Here is a 17597-nt window from a genome sequence, read left to right on the forward strand (position 1 = left end):
TTTCACTCTTACTGCAACGCGGTGTGGAAATAAGAAAATAAATCAGTCAATGAATAAAGCTTAGTTTTTTTCTTAGCGCGTACTATAACTCATAGCTCATCCGTGTCGCTGCTTCAGTGCCGCAGTTGTGTACTTCACTCTGCAATAGTGAATGAAAGGTCGGACACCAGCCGTTTCTGTACGGACCCAAGCCCGACTCGTGCCCGCAGCTTTAAGCCCGGGCCCGGCCCGGGCCCGCAACTTCAGGCCCGGGCCCGGCCCAGGCCCGGCAAAACAAATCATGTCCCGGCCCGCGGGCCGGGCCCGGGCTTGCCCGAGCCCGTGCAGTGCACTACTCGGGGCTCTGTTATACTACGACGTAACGCGCGCGTTCGGCACTGCCACGTCATGTGGGCCAAAGCGACACCCTCTAAACTCCGACGCAGCTTGACCACCGACGTTTTCAGCGGCTTCGGCGCGCTCTGACGGTGCTAGCGTCGAAATGGAGCACGTGGCTATTCTGCGCCGGACGCGGCATAGCTAGCGTGCCGGGGACGCTGCCGGCGCTCTTTAACGCCTCATCTCTCTCTCTCCTCGTTGCTTTCGCAATCCTCCAGGTTTCACCAGAGCTATACCACTGCCTGATCGAGACTGCCTGATCGAAAAAGTGCGTGCGATTATTCAAGCTTTGAAACCTGCACCGCAGAACGGCGGGTAGAGCCATTCTCGCCTAGCGCAACCGGCGACGCCGCTCCCTTCTCATTCCTCTGAACAGCGTTTTGCCACGGCCGGGGCTTGTCCGCTGAGACGACGCTGGCGCCATACCACGGCCGGCCGGTCCCTACAGCCATGCCTACAGCGAGGAATGATTATTGCTGATGATGAAGGAAGGGGGGACGAGGCGCGTTCAACTGTGTCCTCGTGTTGGGGGAATCACCGCCGTTGCGCCACGCTGGGGGAAATGGGAATAAAGAATAGTAATGGCAAGGGTCAGGGTGAAGGAGGCAAATGAGGCAGGGCCATGGGCAAGACAAGACTCGAGACATGTGAACACGGGTATCAAGTAAGGAGAGTGAGTCATTCGCCGTCCGTAAACGACATCGGCCAGAGCTGGAAGTCGCTGCGGTGGGAGCGGGATGCGTAGTCTAGGAGGAGAGCGAGCGATGCGACCCGCCACCGCGCGCGCCGCAGAACTGCGGGGGGAGGGGCCTCCGGAAAGGCGCGGCCCCTCATTGGAGAAGAGGTTGGGCGAATCCGAAGCGAGCGGAGTCGCGCGCAGTGGCGCCGCCGAGACGAGACCCTGGCGAGTGAGAGCGGGCAGGAATGCGCGCTGTGAGGAATTTTTTCAGAAGCGTATTCGTAAGCACGACTGCTCAAGAAATGCGAGAACGAGGTTAAATGCGCGACATATTTTGTCGCGTGGGCCTCTAGGAAAGAGAGTGTCATTCAGACATGCACAAGGTAGAGCGAGACCGCGGAAGCCATCGCGGAGAGTCTGACGAGGAGCATCAAAGGAATGACAGTCACAAAGGTGTGACAGTGGCAGCCAGCGCGACTCTTGTCTCCGTCGCCAGTCTGGGAGCAAGGGAGCGTTTCACCGTCACCCTATATATCCTCGCACCAAGCGTGCTTGGGAGATGGGGTCGCCGCCACTCCGCCCTGCAGCCGTTCGTAAGTTTCTTCTCCCCATGTTCACGTTGGCCAACCGTCCATCGCCGCGCTGCCTGGAGCCTTTTCTGAACTGCGGTCAGAGGTGCGAAAATACTTTATTTGGCACGCTTCGAACTTTCCAACCGACTACCACTCGGCTCTGCTGAAGTAAACTTATCCGAGGCTCCGGCATGCGTGGGGAAACCGCCGAGAGCCGTTGGTGAGCTTGATTTTTCTGCGCTTGAAAGTAATCTTGCATGTTCGCTACATGAATGCCGGCGGCGGAGGCAGACATCGTCATCGTCTTGTTGTTTTTTCGTGTTTGCTTAATTATGGTGTAAAAAAAGTTGTAGCGGCACATAAGTTATAATTTCCAGCGCAGTTAACAAATAACCTTCCCTTCAATAACGATGCCGCCGGTTGCCTCTCCCGGAACTTCATTTGGCATGAGCCTATTGTTCACTCCTGGCTTTTTCTTTCTGCTCCAGCAGCAGGTCTTTTTTTATGCGCGTTTTAAGGCGGAGCCTTTAATGCCTCATCGTTGTAAGCATGAGTTGTCGACAGAAATGTCAGGCTTTTCAATTGGTCGAAACGGTCGTGACGTCGCACAGCGCGAATTTTATACGGGGCTAAATGTACTTTGGCTAGCAACCATGCAACCAATTAAAGGGATGGTATAATGCCGCTCCAAGTAACAGGGACTGAGTTTAGTTAATTAACCATTTAGCCTAATTAACCTTTCTAGTAAGACCAGAAAAACAAATAAAACCCAGTAGGAAATTGGCCGAGTTGGGGAATCGAACCAGAGTTTACGGAGTGCGAGACGAGCACACTAACCACTCCGCCATGCCAGCTCTTTTATTTTCTTTATTGCCTGGCTTTGACGCATAACTCTGGTTCCCAAAACAGAAGACATTGATAGATTACGACTACAGCATTCCGCCATGCCAGCTCGATGGTTTGGAATAAACAAAGGCGCGTCTAGTGAATACGGTGTCATCGTTCACTCCCATATTCCTCCCTTCCCCTTACGGCGATGTTCAGGTGTCCACCGAGATATGCGAAACAGATACATTTCCTTTCGTCAAAAACAAATTTGCCGACGAGCAAGGCGTAGAGCCGAACGGGCGATGGCGTTCTCTGGATTCCCTGGCAGCGTTGCAAGACGCTGACGCGTTCCACTCTTAGAGGCGAAGCTTAACATCTTAACCACACACCAGTGACAGAAGCAGCAACACCGCGCTCAAGGCTTTCGCCTCTCTGCACTTGAGGTCAACAAAGTGCCTCCCTGAATTTTTCTTTCAGCGGCAGTACAAACACACTGCATTGCGTCTGGTATTGACTTCTTCGCATCTTGTGCCTTACCATTGGAGTCATCTTGCGTTTTTTTATTTTATTCTGCATTGTATTGCAACACTCGCCCCAGCGGCACACTGGTTGAGGCGTCCTACTGCCTAGGACGCAACGCTAAAGGCGGCCCAGTACTGTGCGATTTCAGCGTACCCTAAAGAACCTCATGTGGGCGAAATTAATCCGGAGCCTTCCACTGCGGCGCCGCTTTCTTTTTCTCCATTCACGCCTTATTCATCCTTCGGTCCACCATCCGTTTGGGGTGTCCACCGTTAGCTGCAGGGATTACTTGACCTGAGCGTAGTTCTACAGCTATGCAAAGGAAACCTACACAACTTTCTCAGAAGCTTAACAGTCGTAAAAAAAAATCGTCGTTGGCAAAATGATGAGCTTCAAAGACAGAATAGTATTGTCAAACGAAGTAAAACGGAACCCCAAGGTAAAGTAGGTTTTAATAAATGACCATACTAATTCGCATCCACCTGAGTGCTGTGCATGACTACCGAGGAAAGCTATTCACACTTGCAGCGAGTGTGGCTCAGCCCGAGCCAGTGGGCAGTGGGCGTGGACTTTCCCTTTCATCCTTCCTACTTTTTTTTCTTTATTCCCTGGCTTTGAAACATAACATACAACAAAACAAACAATCAACAAAATACACTAAACGCTATGTACATACACATAGCACTGTCGCGGTCAGCCAGCATGAATCTGGGTTCGTCAGATTAAAATTTACGCAAATTGCACAGCGGCTCTAGTCTCGAGAGCCACTCCGGAGGTTCCGCAGGGGCTCTCTGGATGGCCAGAAACCAGTCCATGCTTTCCCGGAAGCAAGTTCGGGCAGGTCTTGCGTCTTTATCCCAATGGTAGCGCAATATACGGTGGAGGCCTATCAGCATTATTACATCAAACGGGACCTCATTCTCATTGTCTACAGATAAGTACCGGATGCCATACGGGTCAAGTGGTAATTCTTTCTTTAGGGTTCGCTGCAATACATCCCAAAAATGAACCCCTTCCCAACAGTGTAAAAACACGTGGTCTGCTGTTTCCGGCTTTCTGCAAATTAAACAGCGAGATCCCCAGGGTAAAAAAAAAATTCCTTTCCGTCTAAAAATTTTTTAAGGTAAGGTACCAGTGTGCAGCTTAAAAAAGAAAGTCTCTGTTCCTGGCGGCCCCTGCATTTTTTTAACCCTCTTTAAAACATCTCTGCCTGGGCCTCCATTGTGCAAGGTCTTTTACAAGGGCACTGGGAAAACTATACCGCACAAAGCACGGTACAGTTTCTTCCGTTTCACAGCCGTGCGGAAAGGAATCTCACACTCGCTACAATTTCCCGGTAAAAGCCACTCACCTTAAAGTAAACCTCAGTAGTAGAGACGACGTACTCCGGCAGCATGCGCGCAGCCCAGCTTGGCTTATGGTGCGCAAAAACCGGTCTCTTGTGTCCCGAAAAAACTAAAAACGTTCGACCAGCTGCCGCAAAAACAAATGGCACAGTCCCAGGAACATTTAATTTCAGATCACTAATTAGATCACGCTTAGGATTATGGGGTTTTATCGCCCCAAAACGCCTCAGGCTATGAGACAGACCGTAGTGAAGTACTGCGGAAATTTCGACCACCTGGGGTTCTTTAACCTGCACTGACATCGTACAGTACACGGGTATCTAGAGTTTCGGCTCCATTGAACCGCCGCAACCGTGATCGAACACGCGTGTTTTGGGTCAGCAGCAGAGTGCCATTACCGCTGAGCCACCGCGGCGAATGTCACTGATTAGCTTTGTTGCACATCATCATCCATATTAATTGTTTACTCTACTCTACTCTACTCACCAATTAGAGCGAACAATTAATATGGATATCTGGATTAAGCAATATATCATGGTAACAAGCGTGTCGATGCCTGGAAAAAAAGGTGTACAATGGGACCAAAAGGGACTGTAGTGATTGCTCTAACGCTATTGCATCATGCTCTTAAGGTCAAGTTAAGTCTTCCACATTTTCTGTTGCACACCACTGGGGAAGGAATCACTGGGAACAGGAAACCAATAAGAACGCGCTTGTGCGAATGCAGCTATACTCACAGTAATGAACGAAAAGTGGCAATTATCTTTTTGAGCGCAATTTAGAACGTGACTGTTAGGTGGCATTCTGTCAGGGCCCTACAGGTGGTGCACAGTGAACATATCTTCAATAAAAACCGCCCATCAAACAATAATGGCATAAGTATGGTTACCCCTGCTCTTAAAGGAAAACTTATTTCATCGTTACTCTATTCCACAGGCTATGGACTTCCAGCTCATCACCCAGCTCTGCGTAGATGAATGTGGGGCAGGATTCCCAGTCGCCTTTTGTATTACGAACTAAGTAGACGAAAAGGCAATGAAGATCTTCTTCAGTTCCATCTAGAAGAGGATCAGAACATTAAGAGCTCGTGTATTCATGAGCGAAGATGCACCATCCTTCTAGAACGCCTGGAGAGCCGTCATGGGCGACGCAGAACAACGCCTGCTATGTGCTTGACACATTGATGAGAACTGGAGAGAGGCAGTCGTAAAGCACATCAAAGGAAGTGAACTGCAAGCATTCACTCATAAGGTATGACTAACAAATGAGCAAGATCAGACTAATAAGGAGCACAAGTACCAAATGCGAACCTTAGAAAATCTGACAGAACTGATTAATAACAGCGTCAACTTCAATATGAAACAAGCACATTATGTTTTGAGATATTGCCTGTAGCTGGAGAGATATGAGCCAGATATGACATTATAAAAATGGGCAGCAGCTAGTGACATGTGCCCCAGCTAAGGAAACCCTGAAACATGAAAATTGCATGATATATGCTCACATATGTTGATATTGGTGTATGTTGAAGGGCCTTTCAATGAGGTTAGAAACCCTATCCAACTTACACTGCACTTGTGCACACAGTCTATTGACATATAGTCTAGCCCATGCATGCAAAAGCTCCTGTGCTGCTTCTAGAAAACCAACATGAAGCAGATGATTAATCTACTTTCCCTTTTCCTTGCATGCACATTTTCCAGGCACTACGAAGTCAAGCAAGCGCAAACAAACAAAGAGTTTGAAAGGCTGGTGGATGCATTCATTATGTGGTGCGAGAAAAAAGAAGACACGACCAATGGCCTTGGAAGGTTCCAAGAATACTTCAGGGCCCATTACGGACAGCGTCCACACTCTGCGCAGCAGATTTGCGGACAGCAGCCGGAATCAACAGCACCATGAGGCTCGAGGCACTCCACACAGTCCTCAGATATGCCTACCTTGACGGAAAGACAAAGAGGGGAATTGAAAAATTGGTTTCCATTCTGTTCAAACTGGCCAGGGACAAAATTTTCTACCGCCTCATAAAATTTGCACGCAATAAGGACAGTCAGTTTCAAAAGGAGACAAGAAAGCGGCACAAAATTGGCCAATCAATTCCTTCCAACCACGTGACAAGTGCCAGTATCAAGCAGTGGCTGGTGCAATCGCAGACAACCTCAAACACCAGCTATGTGGTTACTGAAATCCGAAGCGGGCCTTGCAAGGAGCAGTGTGCATTCGCATGCGCGACATGCTACGTCTGTGTTCACGATGTCACATGCTCGTGCACAGACAATACCATGGAAAGAAATCTCTGCAAACACATCCACGCCGTATTTAAAGGAGGTGCGGAAGCGGGTCCCAGGAACACACCATCACCAACTTAGGTATGCCAAGAATGCACAAAAACTCTGTAGTATGCAAAAAAAGTGAAACATTAATAAAATCTTGCCTAAACTATTGCCACGTGTAGAATGCATGACAACCTTTTTTTCCTTATAGGATGAACAACATTATTTCTGTAACATGTGCAATATGAATATTTCAGCCATTTAAGCTGACCCCCAAAGTAAATGTTTTCTTAAGAAAAGTTGTTGCCTAATTTTATGCTGATATTTAATACAAGTCAATAACAAAGCACCAAATGCCTTCAGAAGAGGCACTCCAACCAATGCCGCCGATGTTAGCATGACAGGGTGACAAATGAAAGGAAATTAACCATGGATAAATTGTAATAACTTAAGCTTCATGAAAATAGGTCGATGAAATTGGCTGGGCAACAACCCTTGAGGGGCATCTGCCACTTCATTCTTGAGTTTACCGGACCAACAAAAATTATAGACACATGGGCAGCACCTGGCAGACGCAAATATCTGAACAATCATTAAAAGCATACGTACAGGCGCGGACAAAACTAAACGGAGCACGCAACTGTCTTCGAATATTTTTCACGCGTCACCTGAATGAAATTTCCAGCAGTGGTACGCGCATGCTGGTAGCGGAGGTTGGTGGGTTTTCTTGTAGACACACAACGCTTCTTCATTACCAATGGAGAAAGCGTGATTGCACATCGAACGCAATAGCGTGCTCCGTTTCCTTATGGCCGCGCCTGTACTTTAAAGACAGGAAATAAGAGAAAGAAGTGTTTAACAATGCGGTAAGAGTAAATTTGTTACTGTATCTTTAATTATATTTCATGATGCAGCTCCTGTTGAGGCAATGATCACACTGCAATGCCGTCTTTTTACCCTACGTCATCAGGACCCAACTGCACAAGGAGCAGAGGACAGCCTGATAGCATCACTAAAGCCCGGTATAGATGCGACGTATTTTTTTTTCGACGATATTCGCACGGCAGAAAACGCCGTCGAGGCGCGACGCTCAGCTGGAGATACACGGAGCGTAGAAGCGGCGGCGCGCCGCCGGGTAACCCTCGACGCGAAAGCATATGTGATCATTGGTAAACACCACTGATCAAGGAGGTCTGTGAGAGCAGCGACGCTGCCCCTTCTGTTAAAATCCCGAAAGTGTTCACTTTGACATCACTGTACGAATTTTAGCACGCGTGCATAAGTATCTACGAGGTCTGTTAGAAAAGTATCCGAACTTCTGCCGAAGAAAAAAAACTGGCATAACTGGGGAGTTGGAAACCTAATCACCTTCGAAGTAGCCTCCTTGGGACTCCACACACTTCTCCCTGTGGTGCTGCCATTTATGGAAGTGTTCCGAAAACGCCCCTTTCGGAATGGAGTTTAGCTCAGCTGTCGTTGCAGCCATAATGTCCTCTCTTGTCTGAAATCGCGCTCCTTTCAATGACCTCTTGATTTTGGGAAACAGCAAGTCACAGGAGGCCATATCAGGAGAGTAAGGAGTCTGTTGAACTACAGCAGTCTGGTTTTTCGCGAAAAAAGTGTGAATTTAGTGCGAGGAATGTGCAGGAGCATTGTCATGATGGATGCGCCAATTTCCTGTTGACCTCAACTTCGGCCTCTTGCGCCGCACAGCACCACGCAGGCGACGGAGGACATCCCTGTAGTATTCTTTTGGTCAATGTTTACTTTGTGGGGTGCGTACGCGTGGTGTGCCACACAGAGGGAATCAAAGCAGTCAGCATCACTCTGACATTGCTGCGCACTTGGCGAGCCTTCTTGGTCTTGGTGACGTGGAATGCTGCCATTGTGACGAATGGGATTTGGTTTCCGGGTCGTAGCTGTACACCCAAGACTCGTCACCAGCGATTATGGTGTTGATGAAGTCGGGGTCACTGTTTGTGGAATCCAGCATATCCTGTGAGACTTCAACACGAAGCTGCTTTTGCTCCACCGTGAGTAGCTTCGGCGCGAATTTCGCCGCATCTTTTTCCATGGCCAAATTTTCGGTGATAATGGAATGTGCAGAAAAATTGGTGATGTTCACCTCTTCCACAATTTCTCGGATAGTCACACGATGGTCCCGCGTCACCACAGCGTTCACTTCGGCAATGACCTGGTCATTTCGGCATGTTGACGGCCGACCGGAGCGTGGCTCTCTCTGCACCGATCTGCGGCCGTCTTTAAACCAATTGTACCACTGCATAATCTGTGTGCTGCTCATAGCATTGTCACCGAAAGCCGTCTGAACATTCGGAATGGTTTCCACTTGGCTGTCGCTTAGTTTGTGGCAAAATGTGATGCAGTAGGGCTGCTCCTGTCGCTCCGCCATTTTCCTTGCAATAAAAAACCGACAAGAGTATTGGGCACTGCCTCACTCAAACGCTGCGTGCCAGTGACTGACGCTATCGACAGGCGAGAAAAAATTTGTGCATGCGCACGAAGGTTCAAGGTAGGCTGGTGCAAGCGTGCTTGTTTCAAATCCATCAGGTGTTCATAAAAAAAACATAAAGTCGTATACTTTTCTAACAGACCTCGTATAAGAATTTGCGTGCTCGAACGCATGCCGCCCCGTACCTTTCGACGCCCGCGCTCAGCCGCGTACACCAGCGGTTGCGGTTTTCTTCGACACATTCGCTTCAGGAAGGAAACGCAGGCATTACGATCCAAGATTCAGACGTGTTCTCCAAACAAAGCGACATCTCTGATCACGCGTTTATTTTCACTACAATAAGATTTCCGTGCCAAAATCACTGCGTAGCTCGCCGGCCATGGCGGCCATGTTGGCGGTGACGGCAGGCAGAGGCGGTCAAAAGGGAAGAGCAGGCTTTCTGCGTTGCTATTGGCTCGCTTCACCCGCCGCTTCCGGTCTCACGATTCGCCGAGCTTCCATATCTGGCGAGTCCAGATCGGAGGCGGCGGGCGTTTTTCTCGACGCCGGGCGTCAAGTTCGTGCCGTGCAGCGAAAATCGCTTATTTGCCGCCGTAAAAACGCTTCATCTATTCCGGCCTTTAGACTCCTTGGCTGACTGAAGGTAAAAGTAACAATGAAGAGCCCAGCACGCTGCCTACAGCTCTTGGACAACATACATGGACACCTGGAAAAGACGCAACCAGATGAAGAAGTCCTCACATGACTTCAGCAGCAGCAGCAGCACCTCACCAGCACCAGTTTGGCCAATTTCAGGAGGTAGGTAAACCATTTCACCATTCACCTTTATAACTTGTGAGTTGTGCACGTGGTTTAGCTCATGTGGGGGTTTGATGTATTTTGAATGCATAAGGTGGAGGTTGGAAATGCACTTTCCGAATTTGTAGTGTTTTTGTTAAGTTCCTAGGGATGTGTATGTCGTCGTTGCGCCTCAGATGAAGTAGCCGTTCATTTTACTGTGATGCACTACACGCTTTGCTAAAACTCTCCACTGATCACTTGTGTTGTAATGTTTTCATACAGATGACAACGCAACAGTGCGCTGCTGAGGGAGCTCCTTGCGGAGAAGTTGAGCGCTGCAGCCGGTTAGAGGGGGCCTGGTAATATGTAGCCTCCGCAGTAGCCGAGTTGGAAGCTGCTTGCAGTTGCTATGATTTGCAGGGCAATATGTATAGCACAAGTATTAACACTACCCAGAAAACTATACTGCACATCAGGCATTTTCTGCTTGCGCAAAGTTTCACCTCTTGCATTGGAGACATGAAGGCACCTATTGCTTTGGTGAATGCGCACATCGTGTATGTTGCTGCAATGGTCCGTTCGTTACATCACTAATAGCATATGCATTTATGAGGGGCCAGCCCCCTCATACATTGTACAGATCTGTTTGCTTATTCTACAGCATACTGCATTGAATGATCAGTGCAGGTTCCCGTCTGACAGCCCCCAGCAGCCACTGCCAGTGCCAAGCCAGCAAGTTTCACGGCCCCCAAGAAGGAGTAGGCGCGTGATAGAGAATACAGTTTAACAGCTGCTGGCGGAAACTCGGCGTAACGCTGACCTGGCGGGCGCGAAACCGTCACGACGCCGAGTTCCACCAGCGACTCCTCAGCAACGTGGAAAGGCTCATTGAGAGCAGCAGTCAGGTATGTGGAGATAAAACGTATCAAATTTTGCACTTAAATATAACCAAATGTATGGGCATTCACTGCTGAGCATGCCTGATTGCCGTGTGTACGACCATGTCTTGTGGGGCGTTGTCCTGTATATCTCAGTGCACAATGTCTATCGTGGAAGTGACACCAGCCCCCTTTCCTCACTCGGAGTAGAAGTTCGCAGTTGAAGCTCCTTTTCTTGGCAGAGGCAGACAGCAGCAGATGCGGCAGCGGCTGCGAATACCGTCGCCGTGGCTGTAACATCAGCTGCGGTGCAACAGGCGGCAGTCGTGTTGCAGCAGGCAGCATCTGCAACACAGGTCATGGCAGCATTTGTCATGGAGGGGAGACTCGGCCCGACATCTGATGGTCGCAGGCTGTGCCGGGTTACTGAACCTGCTGCTCCTCAACCATATGCAGCTGCCGGGCGCGCCGCGTTAAATCCAATTGTTGTGATTGTTTCTTTTTTTCGAACTTCTGCGAACCACAGAGGGTGTGCTGTTTATCCTCTTGGTTTAAAGCTCCTGCGATGCGCAGAAGCTGGCCTTTGTCCTCCTTGTTTTAGTTGCGTTCTGCTAGGTGTAGAAACTATGTTATGTTCTAGTTCTTTGCTTGTTTTTCCTACCCTGTGTCCAGTGTAGGAGCTATTCTGTATTAACGTTGTTGTTCGAAAGTTTTTTTTTCTATCTTTTCCTTCCAGCAGGCGTACATTTCATGAGTATCCCTGCAACTGTAATGTTTACATTTCGATGTATAGATATCAGAATTTGTTGGTTCTTTTTGTGAGTTTTAACATCTTGAAGCATCATGTTGCATACCAGGAATAGCGCAGTGCAGGGCTCCGGATTATTTAAAACTGCTGTACGCTGAAACCGCTATGCACACTGGTACAGTCTGCATTTTGAATATATGCAAACACGCCTATCGTGGCCAGGATGTAGCCACGCTACAATCATTGAACTGAACTAGCCACGCAAATTCATGCTGCATCATCTGTGGCACGTAATGCTTTTTGCACTGCCAAAGCTTTGCTAGTCCTGCTGAATCTATTATGACCACTGTCCCATGCAACAGTTGCATAATGCTCTAGTTGTGCACCATGCTTTAACACTGTCATGTGCGACTGTGGCTATTCTGCTTATGCAGCATGTGCCAGACCAGTGATGCTTAACACCGTGTAAACTTCTTGCATTAACTAACTGTTTTTTTCTGTCATCCGTGCGTGCAAAAATTTTTTTATTGCGTGGCAAGACTTAGTGTGTTAAATCAGTCCCAATTGGATTGCTTGCAGTACATGTGCGGCTTCATGTTTGAAATGGGTGCCATGCTGTGCCGAACTGGTTGAATATGCACACTGAATACATGCGATGCAAAAAGTGTGTGTGTGGCCTTTCACTTTCGAAAATCACCAAGAGCATTTCTTGTATTGCTCAACCAAAACACTTTATTTATGCAATGCCACACACATCCACACACATAAGTGGAGACAGCAAGCAACTGTTCCATGCTGCAAGGTGATGGCAGCTAAGAGGCGGATGGGTTTACCTTGTTGAACTGAAACACTTCCTCCATTCACTGACACACACACAGAGGTGATTACAATCAACGTTCCAAGGCCCGCAAAGTTACCACAGCAAAAAGGCAGCAGGGCTGACGGGAGCAACCGAAGGAGGGTGTACGATGACACTTTTCACTAGTGGGACAAGCTGTTTCGACGCTTAGTTTTTTCACATCAATCGATCAATCTTTATTTTCTATTTTTAATACAAATAGAAATGAAGGGAGTGCGGACAAAATGCTCGTCTAAGACAAGTTTTACTGGTTCACCATACCTTTTACATGGCAGTTTGTGCAGCATTTAGGAAGAAGTGTGGAATGTGTTAAAGTGAACAATTTGCAGCACATACGATTTTCGCGCAGGAGGTGAATAAGGATGCAAACGCAATCTTGTTACAATATAAATAATACAACAAAATGCAAAGAAACATTCGCATGACACCATTCTCACAGACCTGAACAATGACAGCCCGATCAAAACGCACGACAGAATTTTTTGTCGCGTATCTGTCGCGCGACAAAATTTTGTGTCGCGCGACAAGCTCTCTTGTAGTGCATTGTGTCGTGCGACAGGGGCTCGTGTCGTGGGTTCTTTCTCGCGACAAAAGTGTTTGTAGTGGGTTCTGTCGCACGACAGTCATCATTCCTGTATTTTGTAGTGTGCAGAAGGTGCCTGTCGCAGGATTTGTCGCGCGACAGGTTTCTGTCGTAGGTGCTGTCGTGCTTCAGGGAGGGTCGTGCCGCGCGACGGGCCTGCGTGCCTCGACAGAGTTGCCTGTCGCGGGTTCAGTCGCGCGACACTACAGCCTGTCGAGGTATCTGTCTTGCGACAGATACCTGTCGTGGGTCTGTCTTGCGACAGATACCTGTCGTGGGTTCTGTCTTGGGACAAATATCTGTGGAGGCAAGTGTCGTGTTAGAGGTTGCAGTCGATGGTAATTGTGGTTTTCTACAGAAATCTCGAATTTCTGTAGCGCCATCGTGGGATAGTGATAGGCGGACATTCACCAATTTCGTGTTAAATCGCTTGCACTTTGGCGAGCCACGAAGACGATGCGACTTGCTTTGATCGATTGGCGACGATCATCGAGGGAATTAAATGAAGTGTTAATTCACAAACGCGACTCGAGTTTGCAACTCGCTTCCCTACCTAGCTACCGGCCGCACGAAAATTGGCGGGGATGAGAGGCGCCGCTCGCAATCAATCTTCCCTTCAGTTCGCACATGACAGTGTGAGCGAAAGAAGACCATGCTCAAGAGAAAGCATATGCACCAGCGAGAATGCTAGCGGTGCCTGTGAATGAGGCAGTGCTTGCGGTAGTGGCATGCTGCGAGCCACGCGAGCGTCTTCATTCCATCCGGCGCGAGCATGACGAATAGCGCTACTGAAGGTCAGTGTACTCGTGGCTGCTGTGACCTGTGCGTCTCGCAACATACTGTACCCACTACCACATGCGGAGAAAAGGCTAAGGTCACATATACGCGTCGCTTAACGTCACGTAATGAGAGTAACCTGATGGCGAAAAAGCTGGAAGATTACTCGCAGTAATCGTCCTGCTATCACAAAGGCAGCATGTATGTTACGCACGCATGACCTGTTGCCTGTATAAATGATCAAGGCGACTCCCATATCAAGTTTCCACGTTTCAGTTTTTAGCCGCGCATGCTGCAAGATCATCATAAAATATGAAAAAATATATATATATTCTTACGTACGACTTCGTTCATTGCTTCCATTGAAAATTTCATGACAGTGACACAACCATCTCGCTAAATATAGAGAACAGCGTACGAATCCTAAGGCCTAGTACAGCCTTGAGCGTGTTTGAACACGGACGCCTAGAAAGGGCGCGCGCGTGGACCGTTGCGTCGCGCCTGCGCTGTAATTTCCCGGAGGAGCAAGAACCCAATATTTGCCAGTCGACGTGGCGTTACCCCGCGACGCCAAGGATTGGGTGGCGAGTTCTGCGACATGAAGTCGCGCCGCAAGAATTCGGTCAGTGAGTGACTTCCCCATGAGGATGTATTAGTTCGGGGCTCCCCCTCCGTGACCAAGGGGCTTAATTAACTCGCGCGAACTCTGTGACTCCCTACTGTAAACGTGCGTTTAATGTCCATTCACACTCGCAATAGCAAAGGCCATGCGGCCAGCAGTCGCTTGCGATCCGGCAGCAGCTCCACGACACTTCCTCACACCTACAAGAGTGACCTGCAGCTCGCCTGCTCGTTTGATTCTCACGTGAAATGAGAAGTCTTGGGACTGACGTCAGTCGATCGCGCGCTTTGGTTCAGTCTCCTGCGCCCTCGCGCCTCGTCCTCTAGAGTGTTCTGGTCCCTCACGCTCGGTCCACTAAAGTGTTCTGGTCCCTCGCTATTAACAGTGTGCTACGACAACCTGAGCGAAGAGTAGAATGTCGGGGCGGTTTTGACGTGCGCCACTGCCATGCAAGCGTAAGGGCGCTCTTCTCGGGACCGGCCTGCCAGCCTGGAAGCCGGCGTCAGAAAAATTCACTGGTATTGTTTGTTCACGTCCATTTACTAAGCTCTGGGATAGAGTATCGTTAGCCAATATCGAGTTGTTGGTAGAAGCGGTAACAGCAAAACAAATTTTCTCCCACAGCCGCTTCTGCTGCCCATTGCAGCTCGCCTGGCTTCTGCTAGCTCTGCTCCTGAAGGGGTCGCGGAAACCGAGCTTATTTCACTATGACGCGGGGCTCACAGTAAAACGGTGGCGAGGGTAGCACCTCAGTGCTAGCCAGTTCCGAATCGCACTCAGCTTAGGCGTCGATGTGCAATCGGCTAAGCTTAGCGACGACAAGGGTAGCTAGAGAGCAGCGCGCAGTTCGTCGGCCGGCGCGCCCGCGGGCGGCGTCGTTGCCGAAAGCTCGGCTCGCTCAATGATTGGCTCAGTAGCTCGCGAACTGAGCAGGCAAGGCTGGAAAATCGAGCAGCGAGCGTCTGTCCTGCGACTGAGCGAGACTTTATTCTCACGTTTGCATGCAGCATAGGTGAACAAATTTAGCACACATATATGCATCGAATATCTGCTGCCTTACAGCGTTTATTAAACTTGTCCTCGACGTCACCGTTAGCGCGGAAACCGCGCATATCTTTATTTCACTACGAGACATGGTTCACAGTACAACGTACAGTGAAGAGAGTAGCACCTCAGCGCTAGCCAGTTCGAAAGCACTCTCAGCTCTGGCATCGATATGAAACCTGCCAGGCTTAGCGACGAATACGACATCCAGGGAGCAGTGCAAACTTGTCGCCCGGCGCGCTCGCGGGCAGTGTCATTTCTGAAAGCTCAGCTCCCGCAATGCTCAGCAGCCAGCGACTTGGGCTCGCAAGGCTGGAAAACTGAGCAGCTAGCGGCTGGACTGCGACTGAGCCCACGTTTGCAGCACAGGTAAACAACTTTTAGCTCACATACAGTAAAAGCTCGTTAATTCGACACTGATGGGACCGCGAAAAATTGTCGAATTATCCGAATGTCGAATTATCGAATGAACAACAAAAAACAATGTTTGCCGCAACAGGACGTATACCTTTATTTGGCAAGGAAATCTGTAATCACCGTCTGCTTTTTCGAGCGAATTTGAGCGACTACGATAGCTCTAACAGCTGCCAGGTGCTCCGCGGCACACGCGCCGTCAGGGATTTGTTCACAGAAGTCCTCCCGCACAGACAAGGCTTCTGCGGCTTCTTTCACCGTGCACTTCGGCATTTGGGACAACTGCTCACAATCGTAAATCGTCGTCGTTGTCAGCGCCTGTCACTTTAATTATTTCATCCTCGGTCAGCTGACAGGACACAAAGGCGAGGCGCGCAGGCCCTGCGCGCTACCCACCCGAAAGCAGCGCGGGGAGGAGGTGGGGAGGAGGTGAAGGGAGCGCGGCTCCCCGCTTATCTGTTTTTTCAGCCAGCGTTCGCGGGGACGGCGTTGTTGCTGGGACACGCGTCTTATCTTTTCTCTTTATCTTTCCTCTGATCTTTTAACTCTCCTCTATCTGCACATGGCAGCGGTGGTGGCTCGGCTGAGCCAGTAGGCAATCCCTTGCAATTTCCTTTCACCCTTCTCTCAGTCGCAACAAAACAGCAACAACAAGCAGCGCAGTAAACACGCTGACAAAGCGCGCATTTACCAAAAAAAGGCGCCGTAAATAACCGCGATCGTAGCGACTGCTGCGACACAACAAAGCACAAAAAAAAAGACGCCAGCCGCTTCGGCCGCCGCTAACTCGCTTCCTCGGATGGATGGATGGATGATAATATGACCATACGGATGGCCTATTAGCCGTACAGTAGCGCCGCTCATGGCAGTTTTTTTTTCTTTTTGCTCTCGGCAAACCGGCTTGGCGGGCTGCGGAGTGAAGTCGAATTAACCGACGCACGGCAAAATTTGTTCGAATTAACGAGAGTTTCGCCCCATAGACTCCTATGTATAATTGTAGGGACCTCGCGCGCGCGTCGAATTATCCGGTTTTCCGAATTAACGGGGGTCGAATTAACGAGCTTTCACTGTATACGCTTGGGATACCGGCTTCGTTGCGGCCACCTTAAGGTGATTCTTACGCTCGTCATCGAGGCCATCGTCACCGCTCGTGACGCACTGGCTGAGAACTACAATTCGAGTGCGTGCTAAAACAAGCTGCTCGTATTTCGCGGAACAATCTGAACTCGAAAACACAGTTGCTTCTATCGGCTTCCATGTGGGCTCTTGCTCAATTGTGAAAGTACACGCGAGCAAGATACGGCGAGTGCGAGCCGCTGTTGCATATCAGCTAAAGTGTGACGCAACTATCGGCGTAGTTTCGCAAAGCAGTTGATATCAAAGTTATCCGCTTGTACGGGTCACAGTTAAGCCCTCAGTTTCGTGTAAATCTCCGTCGAGCATGCCCGCGTCAGTCAAAGTAATGCATCGTAGCTGCTCTCAGTCCTACCGCTCACGTCCAACATATCCTTGATATGCACCAGCTTGAGGTACGGTGCATTTCTTTGCCCGTTTTGTCGCAATTAAGAGATTTTAGCTGGCAGCAAACGAAATTTCATTCCGTCAACAGCGTCGTCTGCGCCGTCGTCTGCTCCATCGTCTGCTAGAACATCCGGGGCACCCTGGGTGATGGGATCACAGGATCGCAGCTTCTACAAAAGTATTTAAAAGCGCTTTAGTGTTCGCACTTAATAAAAAAATAAATTTAAAACAATTGAAATATTTTTCTTCTGAACATAATTCAAATATTAGTAGTAAAAAAGCGCATTTGAGTTGCGTTTTTCA

At 49.2% G+C, this 17597-nt stretch overlaps 1 pseudogene; it reads left to right on the forward strand.

Moving 5' to 3' along the window:
- Positions 1-1820: 1820 nt before the first annotated feature.
- On the forward strand, positions 1821-9870 carry LOC149369514 (uncharacterized; annotated as a pseudogene).
- The last annotated feature ends 7727 nt before the right edge of the window (positions 9871-17597 follow it).

The sequence above is a fragment of the Amblyomma mixtum genome, chromosome 1 (genome assembly GCF_055824585.1).
Source record: "Amblyomma mixtum isolate Tamu chromosome 1, ASM5582458v1, whole genome shotgun sequence".
Taxonomy (NCBI): Eukaryota; Metazoa; Arthropoda; class Arachnida; order Ixodida; family Ixodidae; genus Amblyomma; species Amblyomma mixtum.